The sequence below is a fragment of the Xyrauchen texanus genome, chromosome 12 (assembly GCF_025860055.1).
Source record: "Xyrauchen texanus isolate HMW12.3.18 chromosome 12, RBS_HiC_50CHRs, whole genome shotgun sequence".
Taxonomy (NCBI): domain Eukaryota; kingdom Metazoa; phylum Chordata; class Actinopteri; order Cypriniformes; family Catostomidae; genus Xyrauchen; species Xyrauchen texanus.
In genome coordinates this window covers 44,969,863-44,996,707 of record NC_068287.1, presented here as the reverse complement: position 1 = coordinate 44,996,707, position 26,845 = coordinate 44,969,863, and the positions used below count along the sequence as shown (strand labels likewise).

Here is a 26,845-nt window from a genome sequence, read left to right as displayed (position 1 = left end):
ATAGGTTGCTTAAAAAAAGATGCATTGACATTCAACCCTTTTAACTCTTTTCTCAGTCTGCACAACAGAGGCTCAATTGCTATATTATAAAGAAGACCAGACAGAGGACAACCTTGCCTAATTCCCCTCTGTACTTTTATCAGAGAACTGAGGCCACCAGCCATTTTTACCATACATGTGGCTTTAGTATATAACATTTTTACTGTAGAAATAAAGTTGTCCCCAAAACCAAAAGCTTTTAACGTCTTAAAAAGAAAAAAGTGATCAACCCTATCAAAGGCCTTTTCCTGGTCTAAGGACAAAAAGCCAACATTAGTGCCATTTATGACAGCAAAATCTATAAAATCCTGCACTAAATGTAGATTATCAGAAATACATCTATTTTTAATACAGTAGGACTGATCTTTGTGAACAGTTCCATGCATTACACCATTTAATCTATTTGCTAGAACTTTAGAGAACATTTTATAGTCCGAGCACAAAATTGCCACCGGCCTCCAGTTCTTCAATAGTGTCAAATCTCCTTTTTTGCGGAGCAGCGTTAAAACTGCATGCTGACAGCTTGTAGGAAGGGTTCCTTTACTTAGACAATTTTGAAGAACTTCAAAAAAGTGTTTTCCAATAATGTTCCAAAAAAACCTCAAAGTTAAGATCAACTTCCTCAAAGTTAAGATCCGTTTCTAGAGAAATCTGTCTCTTTGGGTTATATTTGGAAGATCTTGCAACAGTTCATTTCTGCATTCTTCATCTGCATTTTCAGCAGCATATAGTTCAGAATAAAATTCAACAGCAATTCCTCTCATATCTACCGGGTCTGAGGTGTCATGTCCATTAGTGTCTTTTAGGCAGAACATTAGTTTTTCTTTCCCAGCTTTTCGCTCCAAATTATAAAAGAAAGTTGTAGGACCATCCAAATCTCTTATTGTAGTGAACCTATTCCTCACAAGTGCACCTTTGACCTTTTCATTTAGAATTGAGCTCAGTTGATTTTTTTTTCTTTCCCACCAAGTCTTTTAAACTTGTAGGTTCACTTTCAATCATGTCTTTTTCAATCTCCATAACTTCTTTTTCTAGCCAATCTAATGTATTCTTTAAAACCAACGAGGAATGAGATGTATATTGATAACAAAAATTCCTTATATGCACTTTTCCAACCTCCCACCACTGAGTAATATCTTCACAATAATTCTCTCTTTTCCAGGTCTCCCAAAAGCCATTAAAATATTCACAGAAATGTTTGTCTTCTAATAATTTAATATTAAAATGTCAGTAGCAGCTTTTACGGTTTATTCTATCTAATGCGCATTCTACTGTGATGAGTTTATGATCAGAAATCGATGTTAGTATTTGTTATGTTTACCCTGTCTTGTTCCACTGTTGCCCTTTTGTTTACCGTTTTTGTCACTTTTGCATTTTTTAGTTTTCACTTATGTAACTCCATAGTCTCTTTGTTAGCGTTCGTGTTTTCTGTCATTGTTTTCACCTGTCCTCATTAGTTTGCCTTTTGCTTCTGTTAATCACCTTGTTATCTTGTTTGAGTTCTGTTTGTTGATTGGCCCCTTTTTCCTATGTTTATGTATTTATACCCTGTTTCTTTGTTCAGTCCTTGTCTATCGTTGTTTGGTGTTAACCCGGTATGTGTTCCCTGCCCAAGTTCTCTGTTTGCTTCCTTAGTGTTTAGTTAACTGTTTTATGTTTTATTTCCCCATTGTGGGTTGTTCTTTTGTGTTTACCTTTTGTTTATTTAATAAAGCCTTAACTGCGTTTGGATCCGTAACTCCTCGTCTGCCTCGTTACTCCATCATAACAGAACGATAGACCAAACAATGGATCCAGCAGTCTTGCGGGCAAACTACCGGCTGCTCTGTTTGCGTCAGGGAGACCACATTCGAGACTTCCTCGTTTTGGCAAGCTTCACCGACTTCCCGGACTCTGCCTTGGTGGTCTTCTTCCGAGACAACCTAAACTCTTCGCTGAAGGAGCGGTTGCCTCTGACTACGAGCGGCTGGACCCTCCGCGACCTCCTGGAGGCGACCCTACTGATGTGCGGCTCTCCGTTCACTGTGGGCCTTTCCAGGAAGGACCCTACCCCACCACCCACAGTGGAGACTCTCCAGTCGTCCCTGGCACTCCCTGCCACGCCTGCCACGGTCAGCGAGCCTGAAGCCCCACCGACCAGGAACAGCGTTCCAGGGTCGCCAGTCGCCTTCCTTGAGCCAGCGCCTGTAGCCATGACCGTCCAAGAGCCAGTGCCAGTAGCCATGACCGTCCAAGAGCCAGTGCCAGTAGCCATGACGGTCCAAGAGCCAGTGCCAGTAGCCATGACCGTCCAAGAGCCAGTGCCAGTGGCCGTGACCGTCCAAGAGCCAGCGCCAGTGGCCGTGACTGTCCAAGAGCCAGCGCCAGTGGTCATGCCCGTCCTAGAGCCAGCGCCTCTCGAGCCCCCTAGGGTTCCGCCTCCCAAGTCTCTCAAGTCTCTCGAGTCTTCCAGGGCTCCTCCTCCCGAGCTTTCCAGAGCTCCGCCTTCCGAGTTTCCCGAGCTTTCCAGAGCTCCGCCTTCCGAGTTTCCCGAGCTTTCCAGAGCTCCGCCTTCCGAGTTTCCCGAGCTTTCCAGAGCTCCGCCATCCGAGTTTCCCGAGCTTTCCAGAGCTCCGCCTTCCGAGTTTCCCGAGCTTTCCAGAGCTCCGCCTTCCGAGTTTCCCGAGCTTTCCAGAGCTCCGCCTTCCGAGTTACCCGAGCTTTCCAGAGCTCCGCCTTCTGAGCTTTCCAGAGCTCCGCCTTCTGAGCTTTCCAGAGCTCCACCTTCTGAGCTTTTCAGAGCTCCGCCTCCCGAGTTTCCCGAGCTTTCCAGAGCTCCGCCTTCCGAGTTTCCCGAGCTTTCCAGAGCTCCGCCTTCTGAGCTTTCCAGAGCTCCACCTTCTGAGCTTTCCAGAGCTCTGCCTCCCGAGCTTTCCAGAGCTCCGCCTCCCGAGCTTTCCAGAGCTCCGCCTCCCGAGCTTTCCAGAGCTCTGCCTCCCGAGCTTTCCAGAGCTCCGCCTCCCGAGCTTTCCAGAGCTCCGCCTCCCGAGCTTTCCAGAGCTCCGCCTCCCGAGCTTCCCAGGGCTCCACCTCTCAAGCCTCTCGAGCCTTCCAGGGCTCCGCCTCTCAAACCTACCAGGGGTCCGCCCCTCAAGCCTCTCGAGCCTCCTAGGGCTCCGCCTCTCAAGTCTCTCGAGTCTTCCAGGGCTCCGTCTCTCAAGCCTCCCGAGCTTTCCAGAGCTCCGCCCTCCGAGCTTCCCAGAGCTCCACCTCTCAAGCCTCTCGAGCCTTCCAGGGCTCCGCCTCTCAAGCCTCTCGAGCCTTCCAGGGCTCCGCCTCTCAAGCCTTCCAGGGCTCCGCCTCCCAAGCCTCTCGAGCCTTCCAGGGCTCCGCCTCTCAAGCCTCTCGAGCCTTCCAGGGCTCCGCCCCTCAAGCCCCTCGAGCCTACCAGGGCTCCGCCCCTCAAGCCTCTCGAGCCTACCAGGGCTCCGCCACTCAAGCCTCTCGAGCCTTCCAGGGCTTCGCCTCTCGGGCCTTCCAGGGCTCTGCCTCCAGAGCCTCCTACGGCTCCGCCTCTTTAGCCACCCGAGCCTTCGACGGCTCCGCCCTCAGAGCTTCCCGAGCCTCCTACGGCTCTGCCTCCCGAACCTCCTACGGCTCCGCCTCCCGAGCCTCCTACGGCTCGGCCTCCCGAGCCTCCTGCGGCTCCGCCTCCAGAGCCTCCTGCGGCTCTGCCTCCAGAGCCATCCTCGGCTCCACCTCCTAGGCCTTCCTCTGCTCCGTCTCCTGAGCCTTCCTCTGAGCCTCCAGAGCCTCCCTCAGCTCCGCCTCCAGAGCCTCCCTCAGCCCCGCCTCCTGAGCCTCCCTCAGCTCCGCCTCCTGAGCCCCCAGAGCCTCCCTCAGCTCCGCCTCCTGAGCTCCCAGAGCCTCCCCCAGCTCTGCCTCCGGGGCCTCCTACGGCTCCGCTTCCAGAGCCTCCTATGGCTCCGCCTCTCGAGCCACTCAAGCCTTCGACGGCTCCGCCCTCAGAGCCTCCCGAGCCTCCTACGGCTCCGCCTCTCGAGCCACTCAAGCCTTCGACGGCTCCGCCCTCAGAGCCTCCCGAGCCTCCTATGGCTCCGCCTCCCGAGCCTCCTAAGGCTCCGCCTCCCGAGCCACTCAAGCCTTCGACGGCTCCACCCTCAGAGCCTCCTACGTCTCTGCCCCCAGAGAATCCAGAGCCTTCCTGGTCTCCGTTCCTAAAGCCTCCCACGGCGCCGCCTACCTCGGCTCCGCCTCCTGAGCCTCCTTCAGCTCCACCTCCTGAGCCTCCCTCAGCTCCGCCTTCTGGGCCTTCTGAGCCATCACCTCCCTCGGCTCCGCCTCAGAGGTCCTCCTTGGCTCCGCCTCACGCGGCTCCGCCGGCCTCCCCTGTGGCCACTCCATCTCCTAGGCCACCAAAACCGGCCTCTGTCCTGTGGTCACCTCCCAGGTCCCCTGAACCGGCCCTTGGCCCACGACCACCTCCCAGGCCACCAAAGCCGGCCTCTATCCTGTGGCCTCCTCCCAGGCCTCCTGACCCGGTCCCTGTCCTGTGGCCTCCTCCCAGGGCTTCTGACCCTGTTCCCGTCCTGTGGCCTCTCCCCAGACCTCCTGACCCAGTCCCAGTCCCGTGGCCTCTTCCCAGGCCCCCTGACCCAGTCCCTGTCCTGTGGCCTCTCCCCAGACCTCCTGACCCAGTCCCAGTCCCGTGGCCTCTTCCCAGGCCCCCTGACCCAGTCCCTGTCCAGTGGCCTCCTCCTAGGCCTCCTGCATCTACCCTTGCCCGGTGGCCAGCTCCCAGACCATCGAAACCTGTCCCTTTGTGCCCCCATGGACTGCCTAATTGTCCCTTGTGCCCCCGTGGACTGTCTCATCTCCCTTTGTGCCCCCGTGGACTGTCTCATTTCCCCCTTGGACTTCCTGCCTGCCCATTGTGCCCCCCCGGTCTGTCTGTCTGCCCATGTGCCCACTTGGACTGTCTGTTTGCCCCTGGTGCCCTCATGTTGTTTTTGTGGGTTTTTGTCTTTTGTTTTTTGTCTTCTAGGATCGTCTGGAAGCCGATCCTTTGAGGGGGGGCTCTGTTATGTTTACCCTGTCTTGTTCCACAGTTGCCCTTTTGTTTACCGTTTTTGTCACTTTTGCATTTTTTAGTTTTCACTTTAGTCCCTTATGTAACTCCATAGTCTCTTTGTTAGCGTTCGTGTTTTCTGTCATTGTTTTCACCTGTCCTCATTAGTTTGCCTTTTGCTTCTGTTAATCACCTTGTTATCTTGTTTGAGTTCTGTTTATTGATTGGCCCCTTTTTCCTATGTTTATGTATTTATACCCTGTTTCTTTGTTCAGTCCTTGTCTATCGTTGTGTAACCCTTATTTCTTGATGCCGCGTCGGCGATTACTCCAGTCTCTTCATCTTGGGAAACATAAATGAAACACGGGTTACAATGGTGATAATTCACGTTTCTTCTTTAATCAGAAGAATCGGCATAACAGCATGAACAGCCGCCTAACTCGCATACAACTCACTTCACCTCTTTTTTTTCCTTTTTTTTCCCAGTGCGCTCTGCCTTAAAGAGGCAGGAGCACAAAATAACCTCTACACCAATATATATAAAACTTTGTATAAGACAAATAAAAATGTATAAAAACATTTTCTTAAATAAATTATTGTTGTTTGACATCTGTTCCTTTTTCCCCAAATAATCAACTAGTGAAATAAAATAAAATAACGAACTAGCAAATTTAAAGGTTACAGTCTTCCCCTACTTATCAAAGAAACGTCCTCGTTTCTATCTCAATACAATACTGAATAACTCTACAATATCGCAACAACTTATTAACATGACAACACCAACAGTGCATATGCAATAGTGCATCAAAATGTATATTACCAACACACCTAGAATAATACACATTCCTTATCCTGTATGGGAAACCAAATTATGTGTTATACAGTACAATAAAAGTACAGTGCACATACAACTAATTTGTGCATAACACATCAACAAACAAAATCTTTAAATTTCTCAGGTTTCTTAACCATGCGGCCACTGCGAGTCAGTTGAGGTGGGTCCCCTGATGGCAATAGGACCCTCCCCGGGGCCTGAGAGGCTGTAGGGCAAACACTAGGCTGTGGCACAGATTCTGGCTGAGACAAAGAAACAGTTTGAGCTGAACATTCAGTCCTTGCTCGAAGTGCAATCTGCTTTTCAGGTGGGTGAGGCACATAAGGTGGGGTAGTGGGTCGGAAAGGCAAAGCTCCTGACAATGCAGTGAGTGGAACAGAGTGAGGGGCCACAGCACAATACACCACATGAGGCACAGATACTGGAAAGGAACTGGCAGGCAAATTCCCAATGGAACCCCTGTAAGGCTTTAGGCGATTGTGATGTACCACCCACTGTCTTGACTGGGGATTTCTTGGATCTGTAATCTCATAAGTTACCCCAGGGCTGTCATCCTTGTCCATTCTCCTCAGAATTTTATACGGCCCTTTCCATTTTGGAGCCAGCTTATTCTGCTTCTGAGCTGGGTCATCCAAAAACACTAATTCCCCTGGCTTATGTGGGTGGAAAAATGTCTTTTTGTCATACTGCCATTTCTGATTAAGCTTAGCTGCAGTGGACTGCGCAGTAGCATCTCGGAAAGCATAGGACAAACGTGTGGTCACATCTCGGGCATAGTCCGCAGGGGTACCTGGTGTACAGGAAGTGACAGTAGGACTACAGTTCAAAAGGATATCGGCAGGTAGTCGTGGTTCTCTGCCATGTGCAAGATAGAAAGGAGAGAACCAAGTGCTGGAATGAACACTGGAGTTATAAGCCAGTTCCACTTGTGGCAGATATTTATCCCATTCACCCCCACTTTCACAAATGTATTTTGCGAGTTGGTCTTTCAATGTTCGATTCAGTCTTTCGACCATGCCATCGCATTGGGCGTGGTAGGGAGAGGTACGGGTTTTCTTAATGCCAAGTTGACTGCACAAATGTTTAACCAAATCGGACTCAAACTGTCTACCTTGGTCTGTATGGAATATCTCAGGGACCCCATGCTGTTTAATGTAATCCTCAAAGATGCACTGTGCTACAGTTGTAGCACGCTGGTCTTTCAGGGGGTACAGATTGAAAAAGCGGGTAAAATAGTCCATTACATCTAAAACATACCTATTCCCAAGTGAAGTAACAGATAGCTCTGTGATGTCAGCAGCAATTCTTTGGAATGGTCTTTCCGCATTGATCGACTGTAACGGGGCCCTTTCATGAGGAGTGGTAGAAGCACAGGACTGACAAGATAAACATTCAGCACAGAATTTATGGATATCACGAGACATGTACGGCCAATAGCACATTTTCCTGGCTCTTAACAAAGTACGCTCAGCACTCAAATGTCCACTAAACTTCTCTCCATGAAAACATTTAAGAGCTGTTTGAATGAGTACCTCAGGCAAGACTACTTGGTAAGCAGGAGGGCTATGAGGAGATGATTTTACTCTGCGACACAATATACTCTCCTGGACTGATAATTTGGGGAATTCATGCCAGAGTTTTCTCAGTGTGGCAGGGGATCGTTTGAGTCTGCCTAATGGGGGCCTTTGATTACCATTCTCTTTCCAGTCGATGACAGCACTAAGACAAATGTCAGCTTTTTGCTGAGCTTGTAATTCAGCCAAATCAACTGACAATGTCGGACTCATGTCAGGAAGAACTCCACAAACATTTGTCTCTTCAGCAGAAGAGGAGACTCTTTCAGCAGTGGTATGGCCGAGAATGACACACTGCACTGCTTTTGTTTCTGTCACAGGCGAGCTAGGACGCCGCGACAAGGAATCAGCGTTACTATGCTGCTTTCCTTCTCTGTGTAGAATGGTAAAGTCATACACGTCCATTTCAAGTATCCAACGTGCTCTTCTACCTGTCGGATCATTATCAACTGCTGCCTTTTTCAGATACAACAAGGGTTTGTGGTCGGTAATAATTTTGAATGAGGCCCCTGACAAGAAATGTCTGAAATGTCGGACAGACCACACCACAGCCCAAAGCTCAAGGTCATAAGTTGACCATTTCTTTTCAGAAGGAGTCAGAGTGTGACTGGCATACGCAATTACTCGTTCCTTCCCCTCCTGCATCTGAGCAAGCACCGAACCTACACAATCATGAGAAGCATCAGTGTATAGCAGAAAAGGCTGTGTGAATACAGGGTGAGCTACAATGGGAGGATTAGTGAGGGCATGTTTCAGTGATCTAAAAGCATCCTCACATTCACTCGACCACTTAAAGACAGCACCTTTTTGGGTTAGAGCATGAAGAGGTGTAGCTATTATAGAAAAATTCCTGACAAACCTCCTATAATATGAGCACAGACCAACAAACGCTCTCACCTCTGTGACAGTCCTGGGGGTAGGCCATGACCGGACCTTGTCCAGGTTCTTTTCATCTGGCTGGAGACCCTGACTAGATACAACATGACCCAAGTAAGACACTTCACTGCGAGCAAAATGACATTTACTACCCTTCAATTTTAGACCTGCTGAACGCGACTGAAAACCTCCTCAAGACTGTCAAGATGGTCACTGAAAGTCCGACTGAACACCAATACATCATCAAGGTACACAAGACAAACTTTCCAATTAAGTCCACGAAGCACCAGCTCCATCAGTCGTTGGAAAGTCGGAGGGGCATTCGTAAGACCCATCGGCATAACCTTGAATTGATATAAAGCACTGCCTGTATTGAATGCAGTTTTCTCCCTATCATTAGAGTCTAGCTCAACTTGCCAGTATCCACTTGACAGATCCATTGTACTAAACCAACATGCACCTGACAAGCTGTCTAGAGCGTCTGATGGTCGGGGCAAGGGGTACGAGTCTTTTACAGTGACTGCATTAAGCTTCCTGAAATCAATGCAGACCCTGTAACTGCCATCTTTCTTTTTTACTAAGACGACAGGGGAAGCCCAAGGACTACAACTTTCTTCGATGACATCATGAGAAAGGAGCTGCTGAACTTGCCTATCTATTTCAGCTCGCATGTGTGGTGATGTTCTATAAGCCCTCTGCTTGATGGGCTGCGCATCCCCAGTACGGATGGTATGCTTGACCAAATCTGTACGACCATATTCATAATCATTTGCACTGAAGATGTCTGCATATTTGAAAATTATGGTCTCTAGCTGAGTCTGTTGTTCTCTGTCCAATGCAGCTTGACCGAGGTCTACCTTGGGTTTTGGGCAGGGCTCAATTTGAGTCTGTATTTGAGCTACTGTGGGTTCCAACATTGTGTATTCTTCACCTGGTTGAGAGACTAAAGAATGGAAATCACCTAGCCTCGTGCCACAGGGAACATGAAAATCCTCACTAGTCGGATTCATAGCTCGAACACAAGTCACGCCTGCTCTTACAGAGGTTACGATGCGTGCTACAAAAAGACCTGGTACTGTCTGAATTTCAGGGTCTAAAATTCCAACATAATTGCATGTGAACTCTTTTTCCCCAATATTGGGCTGAATTTTTGCCAAAACGTTCATCTGTGACCTGGCTGGGATCAAAATGGGCTCTAAAGTCACAGCACTACTCCTAAGAGGGACTATATGCTGTGAACACAAGAAAGGAACAGTCCAGTTCCACAATTTTAAATGATTCTCCCTGAGGTCAATTTCAGCGTGATGTTTGCTAAGAAAATCCCAACCAAGGATAACAGGCTGTGTAGCATTTCTAACCACCTGGACATTATGGGAGAACACTTCCTCACCCAGCCTAATAGTAATAGGCAACATACCAAGAGTGTCAAGATAGTCACCAGTCACTGATTTTGCCAGCAGAAAGGATTTCTGAATAGGCTTTTTCATGAGAGAGGGTATCGACATTCTCAGTGTTTCACTGATCAAAGATATTTCTGAGCCTGTGTCTACAAATGCTTGTACAGCAATGTTCTCAATGATAGCAAAAACATAAGGTGTGGGAGTGACAGAAGTTACCAGTTCAGTTTGTTTGGGCCCACTCATAGACTCAGCAGATACTTGGCCCATAGTACCTGCTACCAGACGTTTCCCTGCTGTTCAACATCCTCATCGCCGAAACTGACATGATGATCACCAGACGAGGGTAGATGGTCCCTAGAAGATCGTGGGCCATATCTCTCACCAGAAAACTTGTTGGAGGGCAATTCGGTCACATGACGATCCTGATGATGAGAGGCGTGATGCAAGCGATCATCAGTTGTCGGTCTGAAATAATCACGATGATGTAGAGTCGGGCCGACATGTTGGCTATGACGATGAGAAGGCAGGCTGGCGTGACGATCTCGATGATGTGGAGGCAGGCTGGCGTGACGATCTCGATGATGTGGTGAAAGGCTGACGTAACGATCACGGTGATGTGGAGACGGGCTGACGTGGCGTTCTCTATAATGCGGCGACAGGCTGATGTGACGATCACGGTGATGTGAAGATGGGCTGATGTGGCGTTCTCTATAATGCGGCGACGGGCTGATGTGACGATCACGGTGATGTGAAGACGGGCTGACGTGGCGTTCTCTATAGCCTCGATGTCTGTCACCGTCTCGGTGGATGGAGGAGTAAGGTTCCTCTTGACGATATGGAGATGATGCAGGTGACGATTGGTATCTCCTTGGAGATGAGAGCGGAGAGTAACGATTTTTATCTCTACCACGTTCAGGTGAGTAGCCTCTCTGTCTGGAGGAAGCATGTCTTAAACTGGGCTCCTGCTGTTGTTTTAATTGACCGACTTCCATCCTGAGAGTCTTAACATCAGCAGTTAGTTGCTTTACGGCAGTCATGATTTCTGATGAAATGTCAGATGATGCAGTCTTTGTGGATACCATAGCAGAAAGCGATTCACCACTGGGTGAAGTTGGTGATGAAGTTAGCGTCAGGCTGGTCTTTTGACTGAGATGGGAAAGGGGTGCTAGCCTGAGAACTTCCTGTGCTCGTTCCCATTTACAAGCAATAGCTAATGCTTCCTCTAGGCTAGTAGCGCCATGCTCATGACATTTTGCCTGGAGAACAGGGTCAAGACCGGCTATGAACCGTCTAAATCTTTCCATAGTAATGGCGGACTCACCATAATTTGGAAATGCTTCCAAAACCAGACTTGTAATCTCAGCTGCAAATACTTCCAAAGGCTCTTTGGGCATACGCGGTCTGGCATTCACAAAAGTCTGAAAATGCAGCAAAAATTGCTTCCGGCCAAAAACGTCATTTAATGCAGCAACACACTGTTCATAGTCTTGTTGTATATCAGGAGACAGGGAGAGCCAGTAAGCTAAAGCATCTCCACTCAACCGCGTAGGCAAAATGGCGGCCAAATCCTGTCTCTGTGCATCAGCACAAGCCTTTACAGCAAGCTCTAATCGGGCTTTCCATAAGGAAAAACTGTCTTTATCCTTACCGTCCCCATGGAAACATGGTGGAAGATCGACTTTGAAGTGCAGCACCTTTGTTGTATGATTAGACGAATGGTGAGTCGTACTGTCCAATTCGTCATCATCGCTCCCGTTGAGAGACGAGGCGTCGCGGGAAGCGCAGCGAGAATCAATAGACATTTTCGCGTCCATTAGGTGCTGTTAAACTTCGAACGGAGCGAGTGATGAAATAGTCCCTTAAACAGACCAAATGTCACTTCAAAGTTCACTCACCACTACGCTCGCGGTGCATTAGAAATGCGCCGTCGTAGTTAAATGCTACTGCCGTGAAACTTCCAGAAACTCTTGAACTTGAAACCGCTGCCACCAGTCTGTAACCCTTATTTCTTGATGCCGCGTCGGCGATTACTCCAGTCTCTTCATCGTGGGTAACATAAATGAAACACGGGTTACAATGGTGATAATTCACGTTTCTTCTTTAATCAGAAGCATCGGCATAACAGCATGAACAGCCGCCAACTCACTTCACCTCTTTTTTTTCCTTTTTTTTCCCAGTGCGCTCTGCCTTAAAGAGGCAGGAGCACAAAATAACCTCTACACCAATATATATAAAACTTTGTATAAGACAAATAAAAATGTATAAAAACATTTTCTTAAATAAATTATTGTTGTTTGACATCTGTTCCTTTTTCCCCAAATAATCAACTAGTGAAATAAAATAAAATAACGAACTAGCAAATTTAAAGTTTACAGTTGTTTGGTGTTAACTCGGTATGTGTTCCCTGCCCAAGTTCTCTGTTTGCTTCCTTAGTGTTTAGTTAACTGTTTTATGTTTTATTTCCCCATTGTGGGTTGTTCTTTTGTGTTTACCTTTTGTTTATTTAATAAAGCCTTAACTGCGTTTGGATCCGTAACTCCTCGTCTGCCTCGTTACTCCATCATAACAGTATTATAGCAGTTTTTAGAATTCTATTTCTCACATTTTGTGATACATAAATTCTATCTAACCGTACAGCAAAAACTCTACTATTAGTGACTTTCACCCATGTGTACTGACGTGTTGTAGGGTTGTATTCCCTCCACACATCTGAGAAATGCAAACTTTCAATTATACTGTCTAACCAGAAAGATGATTGTGCATGCTGTTCCTTCCCATTTCTGTCTAGAGTCAAATTTAAGGTACAATTCCAATCACCACCCATAATAATAAAATCATCATCTTGCTGCTGTTTTAGAAAGAGTTCTAATTTTTTAAAGAGCTGTACTCCATCTGCTCCTATATTTGTTGCGTAAATATTAACAAACAGAAGATGCAGATTACTTATTTCAGCCCTTACAATAAAACATCTTCCTGGTTGTAACTCTTTTTTAGAGATTATTTTTGCTTTTATCACAGGGGAAAACAACACTGCCACTCCAGCACTTAAACTAGTACCATGACTAAGAGCTTTCTCGCCTTTCCACCATAAATCCCAGTCAACTTCATTACTTTGGTCACTATGAGTTTCTTGTAAAAAAACAACACTTACATTTTTTATAAGAATTAATTCCGATAATACATTATTTTTCCTCCCATCCCTCATTCCATTCACATTTAGGGATCCCACCCGCATGCCCTTCATGAGGAAAATAAGGAGAAAAAGAAAGCAGGAAAGGTAGACGCGAGCTTTGTTTAACCACATGATTTCTTATGTCTTTCCCCTCATTAGTCCTCCCTTTCCTTTCTTTTTACCTTGTCTTATCGAGGTTATATGTGTTTTAAGGCGATACCTCTTTTGCTGTGAGAGTTCCTCATTACTGCTCACTTTCCTAGCCTTCATCACAGAAGCAACACATTTTTCACTATCAGGGAAAAAATCCTCTATTTCTACTCCTGCTTTTCCTTTGGTTGCATCAAGATAGGAGTCAACAGTATACAAGTCTCTTTCATCCATTTTTTCTAACCACTCCTCACTGTCTTTCATTCCGTCATCAGTACTCTGAGACAAGTTATCCAATTCCTCATCCATTTCTTCCTCTGAGCCTCCTGCCTGTGCTTCATCATTGACCTCACGTACATTTTCAACACCACTCTGTTTCTCATTTTCATCAATTACATCAGTAGTTTCATTCTCAGTTCTATCTGGAGCAGCACTGCATCCAGGTTGCACATTCTCATTATTAACATTATTCTCAATCACCTCATTCTGCTCGTTCACCTCTTCTGTTACCCCTCCATCTTTCTCCTCATTCCCCTGTCTATCGTTTTGCAGTTGGTTTTTTTTCGGGCATACGCCACGTTTATGCCCAATTTCTCCGCACTCAAAACACTTCCAGTTCTCCGCGCTTGCATAAACCATGTATGAATTCTCTCCATGGTTTACACGAAAAGACACCTCTAAATTACGTTCCGGCGAACTCAGAAACATATACACCTGCCTTCTGAAGGAAAGCACATGTTTTAGAGCAGTGTTTTTACAGCCCAATGAAATACATTTTACAGGGCTTGCAATTTTCCCGAATCTCTGCAATTCCTTAATAATCACATCATTAGAGATAAACGTCGGGATGTTTGAGATTATGATTTTTGTCGCCCGGGCAGAAAGCGGGGTTACTGTAACAAAAGTACCTTTTACCCATTCTCTGCTCACTGTCAGTTTCTTGATCAGCATTTCCGTTTTTAAGGACACAACCACAGCCTTGTTCATACGCGAAGCCGAGATGATATTCTCAAACCCTACCTGCTCTCCAACGACTAGGAGCAGTTCCTCCACTGTCACCCCAGGCTCTGGTACACACCTGCACCCGTTCGAGCTGACAGGCCTTGCGTTCCTTGACTGGGAACAGACGCCATATCGGCGTCTTAAAAAGGTGAACAAACTTTTTTTTTGTTTGTTTTTTTAAATAACTACCGAGGGGAAAAAGAAAAAAAAAAGAAAACATATGTATTGTACAAAATTTAAAACATTGTCCAGTCAATTAACACATTGTTAAATAAATCAGGACAGACAAGGCAAAATTATCTTAAAAGGGGTGAAAAATATAGGTTGTCATCAATAATCTCACACAAAGCCCCCTTATTACACCAGATCTGATCGAAAGAAACAAGATCCTTCATGGCTTTAAAGTATCGAAAATCAATTAAAATTCTAGATTTCACTGAATTGAAAAACACTGCCTCTAAATTATAGCTTGTGTCTCGTTCAATTTTATGTTTTCTGGTACTATAAATTGCCATTTTAGCTTGGCCTAGCAAAAAGTTCAAAAGTTGACACCGAAACCTGTGTCTCCGGACATATTTAAAACCACAAATAAAAACTCTAACAGAAAATGTTTCACCAAAACAAACAAATAAATTCTGTAATACAATAAACATTAGATCTAAAACATTGCATAACATTGCAATTAGACTGGATTTCTCACCGATGACTTATAAACAATTAAGTCCTGTTCGGCATATTGCAGTTTTTGATCAATTTGAATTGGCTACATTTCAGTGGTTACAAAAGGTGGTAAGTAAATTAAAACCCACAGGCTCCGATGGAGATATGGTCCCTCCATGGTTTTTTAAAGAAACTATTGAGGTGATTGGGCCTGGTACCTTGCAAATCATAAATAAAAGTTTAGATACTGGGATATTTCCAAACATGTTGAAACAGGCATGTGTGCAGCCTTTACTAAAGAAACCAAATCTGGACCCGACTGTCCTGGCTAACTTCAGACCGGTATCTCATCTTTCATTTTTATCCAAAATTTTAGAAAAAATTGTTTTTTATCAATTAAATAACTTTGTAGAAGAACACAAGATCGGTGAAGTCTACCAGTCTGGTTTCAAGAAACACCACTCAACTGAGACAACCCTTGTAAAAATTTTTAATGATTTGTTGATGACTGTTGATGCTGGAAAGTCTGCTGTGTTAGTTTTATTAGATTTAACCGCGGCTTTTGACACAATTGATCACTCAGTGATGATCTCACGTTTGGAGGAGTATGTGGGGGTTCAGGGGAAGGTCCTGGAGTGGTTTAAATCCTATCTGACTGGTAGAAGTATGGTAGTGAAGATCGGGACATGTTCTTCTAGATCAGCACCGATCATGTGTGGTGTGCCGCAAGGCTCCATTCTTGCTCCTATTTTATTTTCTCTCTATATGATTCCGTTGGGAAATATTTTCAGGAAACATAACATTAAGTTTCACTGCTACGCTGATGACGTACAAGTGTATCTGCCACTGTCACATGAAAATGGTTTAGAACCCCTTATGGCCTGTCTTTTAGATCTTAAAACATGGTTGACTTTGAATTTTTTACATCTAAATGAAACCAAGACTGAGATTATTGTTTGCAGTTCTAGTGGAGCCAGGGGTACAGCAGAAATAGACTTTGGCCTTTTGTCACCTCATGTTAAAACATGTATTCGAAATCTAGGTGTAAATATTGACAGCTCTTTAAAACTAGACAAACAGATCAATTCTGTTGTAAAGTCAAGTTTCTTTCACTTACGCAATCTAGCAAAGATGAAATCATGCTTGACGTTTAAAGGCCTTGAAACCGCGATCCACGCTTTGATAACATCCAGACTTGATTATTGTAATGCGTTATATACGGGAATTAGTCAGTCATCTATTTCTCGTTTACAAAAAGTTCAAAATTCAGCTGCTAGACTTTTAATGGGGATTAAAAAACGTGAACACATTACTCCTACCCTGATCTCCTTGCACTGGCTTCCGGTCTACTATAGGATTGATTTTAAACTTTTGTTACTGGTGTACAAATCTCTGCATGGACTCGCACCGGCCTATCTGTCAGATCTTTTAACTGAATATCAGACTGGACGAAGTTTGAGATCAGCGACTCAGAAGCTACTCAAAATACCTAGGACACATCGAAATAAAAAAGGTGATCGTGCCTTTGCTGTAGCAGCGCCTAAACTTTGGAATAGTTTGCCTAAACATATTAGAGATGCCGCTACTGTGCAGGATTTTAAAAGACAACTTAAAACACATCTGTTTTCAATAGCTTTTAATCAGTGATCATTTTTTATTAAACGTGTTGCTGCCTATGTGATGCTTATTTTTAAGATTTGATTTTTTCACCTTCTGTGTTATGTGTTACAATGTAAAGCACTTTGGTCAACTTGTGTTGTTTTTTAAATGTGCTATATAAATAAAGTTGCTATTGCTATTGCTATTGCTATAAATGCATGGAACACAGTCTCTCTCTGCAAACAAAAAGGACAACCATGACTAACACCAGGGTTTAAAACTGAAATAAAAGCATTAACTGCAACTGCCCCATGTAGTATTCTCCACTGTAAATCGCTTATTTTCTTAGTTAATGGTGACTTGTACAGAGCTCTCCATTCTGGGTTTGTGCCATCTCCCATCTGTAGGATGGTACGCCAGGGTGTATCCACTTTATTGTCTAAATAAAGGCTTTTCCAGAAGCCGGCTCTAAACCCAATAGTGACACATTTTCAGAATACAAAAAAACACCTTTGCACTCTTCTAAATTAGGTGATAACAGCAGATTAGGAAAATTATCCCTGCAGTTCGGAATGATGGATCCCTCAGAATAGTCCTCCAGCAGTTTACACTCTTCCGTGGTAAGAGCAGACCTCCACTTTTCAAGGAGTTTAGCTACTACACGTGTTGATCGAACGCCCAGATGTTCAGCTACCAGATCAACATTCATAAAGTCTGTTCCCGCTAGCCGTACTAGATGTCCAAGAGATATTACACCAGAACGGAGTAAAATTCCTTCAAGTGCTGGAAAAGATCCTTTACTTGATATGTCCAAGCGTGAACCATGAATCAAAGGTTCTTGTAACGTCCAGTATAAGGAACCTGCATTATCCAGTTTTTGCACTATAAACAAAGTCCAAACTTTAAAAAAATTACGATAAAAACTGGGTAACTTGGACAAGTCCATCTTTTTAGGGTTCAACCAGAACAAAGACTTGTCCAGGCCTAATCCTTCAAAATTCTGCAGAATTGCGAAAGCTATTGATTTCCAGCTTGAGTCCACTGGTCCAGTTAAAAGTCTCTGTGCAAATTGGAGTCGGAAAGCTGCTATTCTGCTCTGTAAATGTATAAGTCCATGCCCTCCCTCTTCCTTGGGCAAATACAGAACAGCTTTTGGAACCCAGTGCAGCTTGTCCCCAAAAAAATCTATTAAAATTGACTGAATTTTTAACAAAAGACCTAGTGGAGGATCAACACAAATTAAGCGATGCCAGAGAGAAGATGCTACCAGGTTATTAATAATCAATGTACGCCCTCTATAAGACATTTTGGGAAGTAAATACTTCCATTTGTCGAGGCGACCTTTTACTTTTTCAACAACCCCTTCAAGGTTTTTTTTTGTACAGTCATTTCACTTCCCAAAAACACTCCAAGATATTTAAAACCTACTTTAGTCCAGGTTAAACCATCTGGGAGGTTTGGTTCTCCACTTAACCAGTTCCCAACCAGTATGGCTTCACTTTTAGACCAGTTTACCTTAGCAGAAGAACACATTTTAAACTCTTTTAATATTTTAAGCAACAAATCCACATCTCTCTGACAATTAATTAAAATAACAACATCATCAGCATATGCTGATAGATTAAATACATTTGGACAATTGGTAATATACACTCCATGCAAATCTGTTCTTAACTTGTTTAAAAGAGGCTCTATTGACAAAGCATAGAGCATACCAGACAAGGCACACCCTTGTCGAACACCTCTAAAAACTTTGAAAGGGGCGCATAAGTCACCATTAACTTTCAATATACTTTCAACTTCACAGTACAAAACCTTTAACATAGAAACAAATTCAGGATTAAAACCAAATGCAGCTAAAACATTCCATAAATAATCATGCTCAACTCGATCAAAGGCCTTTTCTTGATCTATTGACACCAGACCAAAATCTAAGTTGAGACTCTTACCATAATCTAATACATCCCTAATAAAAGAAATGTTATCAGAAATTTGTCTACCAGGTACACAATAGGTCTGGTCAGGATGGATTACTTGTTCCAAAACTTCGCCCAATCTTTTAGCCAGAACCTTGGAGAGCAATTTATAGTCACTGCACAGCAAACTCACGGGTCTCCAATTTTTAATATCATTCAGATCTCCCTTCTTAGGCAACAGAGTGAGAACCGCTCTACGGCAACTTATGGGTAGCCGCCCATTGGCTAAACTTTCCCCAAGCACCTCTAGCAGATCCGGTCCCACCTCAGGCCAGAAGGCCTTGTAAAAGTCCACTGGCAGTCCATCGACTCCAGGCGCTTTGCCACACTCCATACTTTGGAGAGCTCTTCCCAACTCCTCCAGAGTTAAAGCTTTGCTGAGTCCAGCATTAGCTTCATCGGATAACTGAGGTAAATTATTAAGAAAAACATTACCATCAGTTTGTTCATGTGTGAGTTCACTTTTGTACAGTTCTTCATAAAAACGAATTGCTCTTCTTCGAATGTCAGAAGGGTCTGACAACAAGGCTCCAGCTTCTGAGCGTAAGGCATGAATAAACCTTCTCTGCCCGTTTTTTTCTCCAAATTAAAGAAAAATTTTGAGGGTGCATCCATCAATTCTACACTCTGAAAACGTGATCTGACCAGAGCTCCTTGTGTGACTGTGTCTAGAAGATCAGCTAAAGAATTTTTCTTTTTATGAATATTTCCAAAATGGGTCAAATTTCCTGTACTATCAGCAATCTCTTGAAGTTCTAATAATTCTTTCTCTAAAATTTTCATTGAACAGGTTATGTCTCTCGTGAAGTTGCAAGTATATTGCTGGCACAACTGCTTAATCTGTACTTTTGCAATGTCCCACCACTGCTGTAAGGACTTAAAAGAGGATTTTGTAGTTCTAATAATATTCCAAAATTCTTTAAAAATATCCTTAAAATGGTTGTCACATAATAAATTATTATTAAAATGCCAGTAAACACTTTTTGGTTTAATGGAGCTCAAAGACACAACACACTGTATTAAGCTATGATCAGAAAAGCTTACTGGAACAATTGAACAGCTTCTGAAAAAACTAAGCTGGTGTTTGAAACCATAAAACCTATCTAATCTTGCTAAAGAAATTAAGTTATCATACGCATGAGCCCATGTATATTGCCTCTGATTACCATGAAAATTTCTCCAAACATCAACAATCTCATGTGATTTCAATAGCTGAATGAGCCGCTTTTGTGAAAGCATATGTGGTTCAACATGATTTCGATCTAAAATGTGCTCAGTGCAATTAAAATCCCCTCCTAAAAATAATAAATCATCAGAATTGCAATGACATAAAACATCACTCAGTGTATCTAGAAAAATCATTCTTTCTAATGCATTATTTGGGACATACACACAAATAAAAACAAAAGAACGATTTTCATAGGAAGCTATAACTTTTAAAAGTCTACCTTTTATAATTTCATCTACCTGATAAGAACAGGGAATAAAGTTCTTAGAGAATAAAATGGCAACTCCACCACTAATTGTGGTCAAATGACTTAGAACAGATAAACCATCAAATTCTCTTGCCCAATCAGAAGAATTGAATACATCAGTATGCGTTTCTTGAGCAAACAAAACATCAATTTTTTTCTGTTTTATTATCTCAAATAAATGAAATCTTTTCCTTATATCCCTTGCCCCATTTATATTTAGAGAAGAAACACAAAATTCTCCCATAAATGTGAAGAGAAATAACCATAGCAGATACAGCCAAAAGAGAACACACAGTGAAAGATTATATTTACACATTATCTTTACTAACATTTAGTCCAGGTTGTACATTCAGTTTAACAAGAATTTTCTTCAGACGATACACTTCCTGATTAGTGAAACCTCCATCACTCCTGAAAGCCTTTACTTTTTCAATAAACTGTAACACGTCGGGGAAATATTCATCAACACGAACTTTTCTCCCATTTTTTGTCACTTTAAGAAAAGACTTTATGTCTTCTGCACTGTAAGACCGGCTGGGGAATCCACTCTGAGGTAAACTACATAATACACTAACGCTACATTCAGAAGAATGGCTCTCATCCTCTGTATCAGTCTGACTCTGACTCATACTACAATCATCTATTCTTTTCGCCTGTTTACCGACATCATGACGTTGTTTTAGTCTGCTCTTTTGAGGCGCTTTAAAGGCACAATCTTCAAAATCAATCACAGAACAGCGATCCCCCTCTATACCGGCTAAAAATTGCTCAAATGCAGCGGCAGAGCTGTCACTGTTCTGCGACTCGTTCACCTGACCGCTCACCGCGGATACTTCCTCCTCCTCCGCCTCAGCGGCACCTTCACTCTCCCCTTCAGTAGTCTTATCTACCAGCACAACTTCTTTTGCTCTTTCAGTGTTTGTTGCTGCTAACGTTACTGAATTTTGAGCCATACTTGTTCCAGGCACCTCAGCATCAATAGGTAATACAGCGGCATCATTCTGCATTTCCTCGTCACGAACAACGTTATTTTCCTCACCTCAACTGGTAGAGGATTCTTATTAGTCACATTCAATTTGACTGGACAAGCGCGGATAAGATGACCTGTTTCACCACAACCGAAACATTTCATAGTATTTGTTGTGGCGAAAATGACATAGTTAAAGTCGTCATGACGAAAATTTAGAGACAGATCTAATTCGTCCAGGTTGTCTTGAAGAACCATATAGACATAACGCCTAAATGACACAATATGCTTCAAAAGTGGTGACTTGCACCCAATTGGAATCATTTTTATGGGAGAAACCAATTTACCATAACGAGAAAGCATTCTGGTCAACATTTCGTTTGAAATAAAAGGCGGCACATTAGAAAGAGTCACTTTTTTAGAAGGAGTAGAAAGAGGAAGCACTTGGGTAAAAATACCATTAAGCACTACTCCAATTTCTACCAACTGGTTCGCTAATTCAATTGTCTTCACAAACACAACAATAGCGCTGTTCATTCGAGACGCAGACAGAATGTTCTCAGGCCCAATCACTTCTCCTACAGCCAGGCTACAGTCTTCTATACTAACCGCTGAGTCTATTTTCGCACCATGACGGCGCGTCAAAAAATCAAACTTCCCGCTACCTGGGCCAGCCATGCTCCCAGTACAAAAAACCGGGAGCTGACGCCCTAGGACAATTAAACACCTCCTTACCCCCCGAAAAAATAAAAAACAATCCCTAAAATTAAATCTCCAAAAGAAACAAACAATACAAAAAGATAGAAAAATAGATCACTCGTATCTGACACACACGTCAAACACTCAGCTCACACTCAGCGCTCCGCCCACTCACTCAGCACATGCGCACAGAGAGAGAGAGAGAGAGAGAGAGAGAGAGAGGGGGGGGCTAGAGGGAGAGAGAGAGATTTGATTTTTTTGATTTTTAAATACCCTTTTTATTACAAAATATTCACATATCACAAACCAAACAAGATAAATAAATACAATACTGAACAATTCCAAAAAACAACAAAAAAAAACACCAAAAACATGTTACTTAAAAAGGAAAATATAACTTTTCTTCAACAATTTCACAAATGACCCCGTTTAAACACCAATTTGCTTCAAAAGTTGAAAGATCGTGCATTAATCTGTAGTAATGATAGTCATTAAAACTCTTGATTTGACTAATTTAATAAAAACAGCTTCTATACTACTAAAAACCTTCTGTTGCACCTTCTCTTTCCTTGTAGTATATATTGCCATTTTAGCTTGACCCAGCAGGAAATTTAACAAAAGAGACTTCTGACTGTGTTTTTTAACATATTTAACACCACAAATAAACACTTTCATTGAAAAAATTACATTAAAAGAAATAAAAAACATATCCAGGATATTAAAAAGAGGTTGTAACCGGTCACAGTGCAAAAACGCATGAAAAATCGTCTCTTTTTGTGAACAAAAGGGACAAGCTTCAGTAACATCATCGTTAATCAAAGAAATAAAAGCATTAACAGCAATGGCACCATGTAACAATCTCCACTGTAAATCTCCAATTTTCTTGACCAATGGTGATTTATATAATACTCTCCATTCAGGTTTTTCATTAACATCAAGATTAAGAACCTTACGCCATGGAGTGTCACATTTGTTATTTAAAAATGTTTTGTTAAAAGCCTTCACACAACATTTGTACATGTCCTTACCCAGTGCAGAGTTTGGACCCACAACTATGAACTCTTCACACTCTAACAGTACACCACTGCACTCCCCTAACCTGGGGACAGACTCAAATTGGGAAAAGGATCTTTACATTCAGGATGAATAGATCCCTTAGAGTATAAATCCAATAGTTCTGTTTCCTCTCCAGTGAGGGCTGATCTCCATTTCTCAACTGCTCTAGTAACAGTTCGGTGTGATTTAATACCGAGACACTCAGCGATGGCAGTCACATTTTTAAAAGCAGGGCCCGTTATTTGATGCAAGTGTTCAATTTGTACCACCTTAGCATTACACAAAGTCCTTTCAGGAATGGCAAAAGGCATCTCACGCGTTAAATCCAGTCGTGAGCCAATGACCAAAGGCTCCTGTAGTAGCCAAAACAAGGAGGATGAGTTGTTTTCTCTGCTTATTTGAAATAGAGACCATACTTTGAAAAGGTTACGGTAGACAATTGGAGAATCACGCAGTTTAAGTCTCTGAGGATCCGACCAGAATAAGACTTTATCCAGTCCTAGTCCATCAATATTCCGAAGGATTGCACAGGCAGCACCAGTCCAACTTGAATCATCGGAGTACTTTAAGAGTCTTTGTACAAACTGCAGGCGAAAGGCAGCTGTCCTGCTCTGCAGGTGTATTAGTCCAAGTCCCCCTTCGTCTTTAGACAAGTACAGCACACTTTTTGGTATCCAATGCATTCTGTCCCAGAAAAAGTCAATTAAAATGGACTGGATTTTTATTAAAACTTCAACTGGGGGGTCTATACAGGCCAAATTGCAGAGGCGACCAGATTATTAATTATCAGGATACGTCCTTTATAGGACATTTTAGGGAGCAGAAACTTCCACTTATCTAGTCGCCCTTTGACTTTTTCAATGACACCTTCAAAATTCTTTTTCACATAATTATCATCACCCAGAAAAACTCCTAAATATTTGAAACCATTCCTGGTCCAATTCAATCCATCAGGAAGCCTTGGCTCAAACTCTGACCATTTTCCAACTAAAATGGCTTCACTTTTTCCCCAATTCACCTTTGCAGAAGACAGAGACTTAAAATCATTTAAAATCTTCAACATCACACTGATATCATTACAATCACTGATTAAAACAATGACATCGTCAGCATATGCTGAAATTTTAAAAGTATTAGCACAGTTGGGAATACACAGTCCATGTACATTAGCTCTTAGCTTGTTCAACAAAGGTTCTATGGCAAGGGTATACAGCATGCCTGAGAGTGCACAACCCTGTCTCACACCCCTATTCACCCTAAATGGAGAGCATAAATCACCATTGATCTTCAATACACTCTCAACGCCACAATACATAACTTTTAACATAGAGATAAAATCTGAATTAAAACCAAAAGCTTCTAAAACACTCCATAAATAGATATGTTCAACTCTGTCGAAAGCTTTTTCTTGATCAATTGAAATCATTCCAAAATCAAGATCAAAGAGTTTTCCACAGTCTAAAATGTCTCTAATAAATGAAACATTATCAAAAATTTTCCTACCTGGCACACAATACGACTGATCAGGGTGAACTATGGACTCAAGCACTTCCCCTAGTCTAATTGCTAGGGCTTTGGAGAGAATTTTATAATCATTACACAAAAGACTTACAGGCCTCCAGTTTTTTATATCATTTAGATCCCCTTTTTTTGGTAGCAGAGTAATGATTGCTCTCCGGCAGCTTTGTGGCAGTTGTCCTTTTTCCAAACTCTCATTAAAAACTGCTACCAATTCTGGACCCAACTCGAACCAAAAAGATTTGTAAAAATCTATTGAGATCCCGTCAATGCCCGGTACTTTCCCACTCTCCATTCTTTTAAGTGCAACCTCAAATTCTCCTAAACTCAAAGCTCTACCAATCTCTTTATTGGCATTTTCAGTAACTTGTGGCAAATAAAAAAAAAAAAAAAAAACTTTCATCATTTAACTCTAAAATTTCATTTTTATACAAGTCTTTATAAAATTTGACAGCGCTTTTTCTGATCTCTATAGGATTTGACAATAAGACACCAGTTTCAGACTTCAGACTGTGAATGAACTTTTTCTGCCCATTCTTCTTTTCCAGATTAAAAAAGAATTTTGAGGGAGCATCCATTAAATTAGCACTCTGAAACCGGGATCTAGTTATTGCACCTTGCGTTGTCAAACCCAAAATATCATTTAAAAAATAATTCTTCTTTTTGATGCACTCCAAAAAAGTGACATCTTTTGTGGACTCTGCAAGCCCTTGCAACCTCATTAAATCTTCTTCTAAAACCCTCATTGACTTATTTATGTCTCTTGTAGCGTTGCGAGTGTATTGTTGACACAACTGTTTTATTTGAACCTTTGTAAAATCCCACCACTGCTGCAATGACAAGAAAGACGATTTCGAAGCTTTGGCGTTTTTCCAAAACTCTTTAAAATATCTCTAAAACAAGCATCACCCAATAAATTATTGTTAAAATGCCAATATGCACTTTTAGATTTAACATGGTTTTTTTGCCACAATACATTTGACCAAACTATGGTCTGAGAAACTTACTGGAACTATTGAGCATTCCCTGAACATACTTAGTTGATGCTTAAAACCATAAAATCTATCAAGCCTTGCCATTGATAGCTGGTTATTAAAAGCATGAACCCAAGTGTATTGCCTCTGCGTGCCATGGAAATTCCTCCATATATCAATAATACTGTGGGATTTCATTAAATGAATTAATGTTTTTCTTGATTGCATGTGAGGTTCAACATGATTTCTGTCAATGCCATTTTCAGTACAGTTAAAATCCCCTCCCACAAATAAAAACTCATCAGCATTGCAATCATTTAAAACATTACCCAAAGTATTTAAAAAATTTATTCTCTCTAAAGCCACAGTTGGAGCATATACACAGATAAAAATAAAAGTGCTATTTTCAAAAAAAGCTTTTACTTTCAAGAGCCTTCCTTTTATTACTTCTTCAATAGTGTAAGAATAAGGAGTGAAAATCCTAGAAAACAAAACTCCGACTCCGCCACTTAGAGAAGTGGAATGACTTAAAAACACTAAGCCATCGAACTCCTTAGCCCAATCTGCAGCATTTAAGACATCACTGTGTGTTTCTTGTACAAATAACACATCAATAGTTTTACACCTCAAAATCTCGTATATTTGCGCTCTCCCTATAATCTCTTGCTCCGTTAACATTTAAAGAGGCGAGATTTATTTCCTCCATTAAAAGGAGAAGAAAAGAGCAACCAAAGCAATAAAGCCAAAAAGGATATCTTATGTTATCCATTTAACTTTGTGAGGATTTTCTTTAACCGGAAAACATCTTGCTCAGTGAACTCGTTTTTGCTTCTGAAAACTTTTACTTTCTCAATGAACTGTTTTATGTCAGGGAAATATTCCGCTATTTTTACTCCCCTCATATTTTTTGTCACATCTAGAAAGTTTTGTATTTCCTCAACAGTATATTCTCTGCTAGAGAAACCACTTAGGGGTAAACTAGCGCTAATGCTGCATTCAGACATCTCAGTTTCATTCTCACTATTTTTTCCAGTCTGGATGTCACAATTATCATCTAGTCGTTTAGCTTGTTTGACATTGTGAGATCTCAACAGTTTCCTTTTTTGGGGAGTCTTGAGAAAAACCTCTTTGTCTTCCATCTCAGGACTCTCCATTCCTTGTATCACCTTCACAATATTCATAGCTTCAACCTCACTGTTGCTGTCATCATCAGACTCACAAAGCTCTTTTTCAGCTCCCAACATATTTCTGATTTTTTCCTCCTCAGCAACAACTTTTCCTTCTATTTCAGCTGTTTTATCTGTAGGAAACTCAGAACCATTTTCCAAACTTTTTGAGAACTCAGGCGCCCTGCTTGGGCCTGGCATCTCCTCATCAACTGCAACAATCTCCTGTACTTCAGACTTAGGTAAAGTTGGTTTTATATTCGCACATTCGCGTTAAAGAACCTTTTCAATTAAATAGTCAATAAAGCTATTTTTTTTTTTTTTCAGATTCGAAGCAGCTACATGATATTGACAACAAAGGTTGTGAACTACAACATTTTTTACAATCGATCAAAATGGGCAAGTATGTTTTTAAGCATGTACTTTAGAGATGAATATTCAATGTGTGTCGTAACCAAGATAGGGACCGTCTAAAAAGTTCATATTGTTTTTCATCGTGTGCAAACAGATAACTACATTTTAGCCAACTGCAGATGTAGCCTCTCACATTATGTGTTCTGATGCTATAGAATGTCCTTTAGCAACAAAATCTGCATTATAATGATGGTGTTTAAAAAGGTGTTTATGAAATAATAATGA

The 26,845-nt window shown here is 42.4% G+C and overlaps 1 long non-coding RNA gene across 1 annotated transcript in view; it reads left to right on the top strand.

Annotated features, from left to right (window-relative positions):
- The window catches only part of LOC127653219 (uncharacterized), a 66,520-nt gene extending 39,913 nt beyond the window's left edge, over nucleotides 1-26,607 (top strand). The window contains exons 2-3 of the long non-coding RNA XR_007971781.1: nucleotides 26,332-26,448; nucleotides 26,534-26,607. This is a non-coding gene — a long non-coding RNA (uncharacterized LOC127653219). The remainder of the gene's footprint in view (nucleotides 1-26,331; nucleotides 26,449-26,533) is intronic.
- The last annotated feature ends 238 nt before the right edge of the window (nucleotides 26,608-26,845 follow it).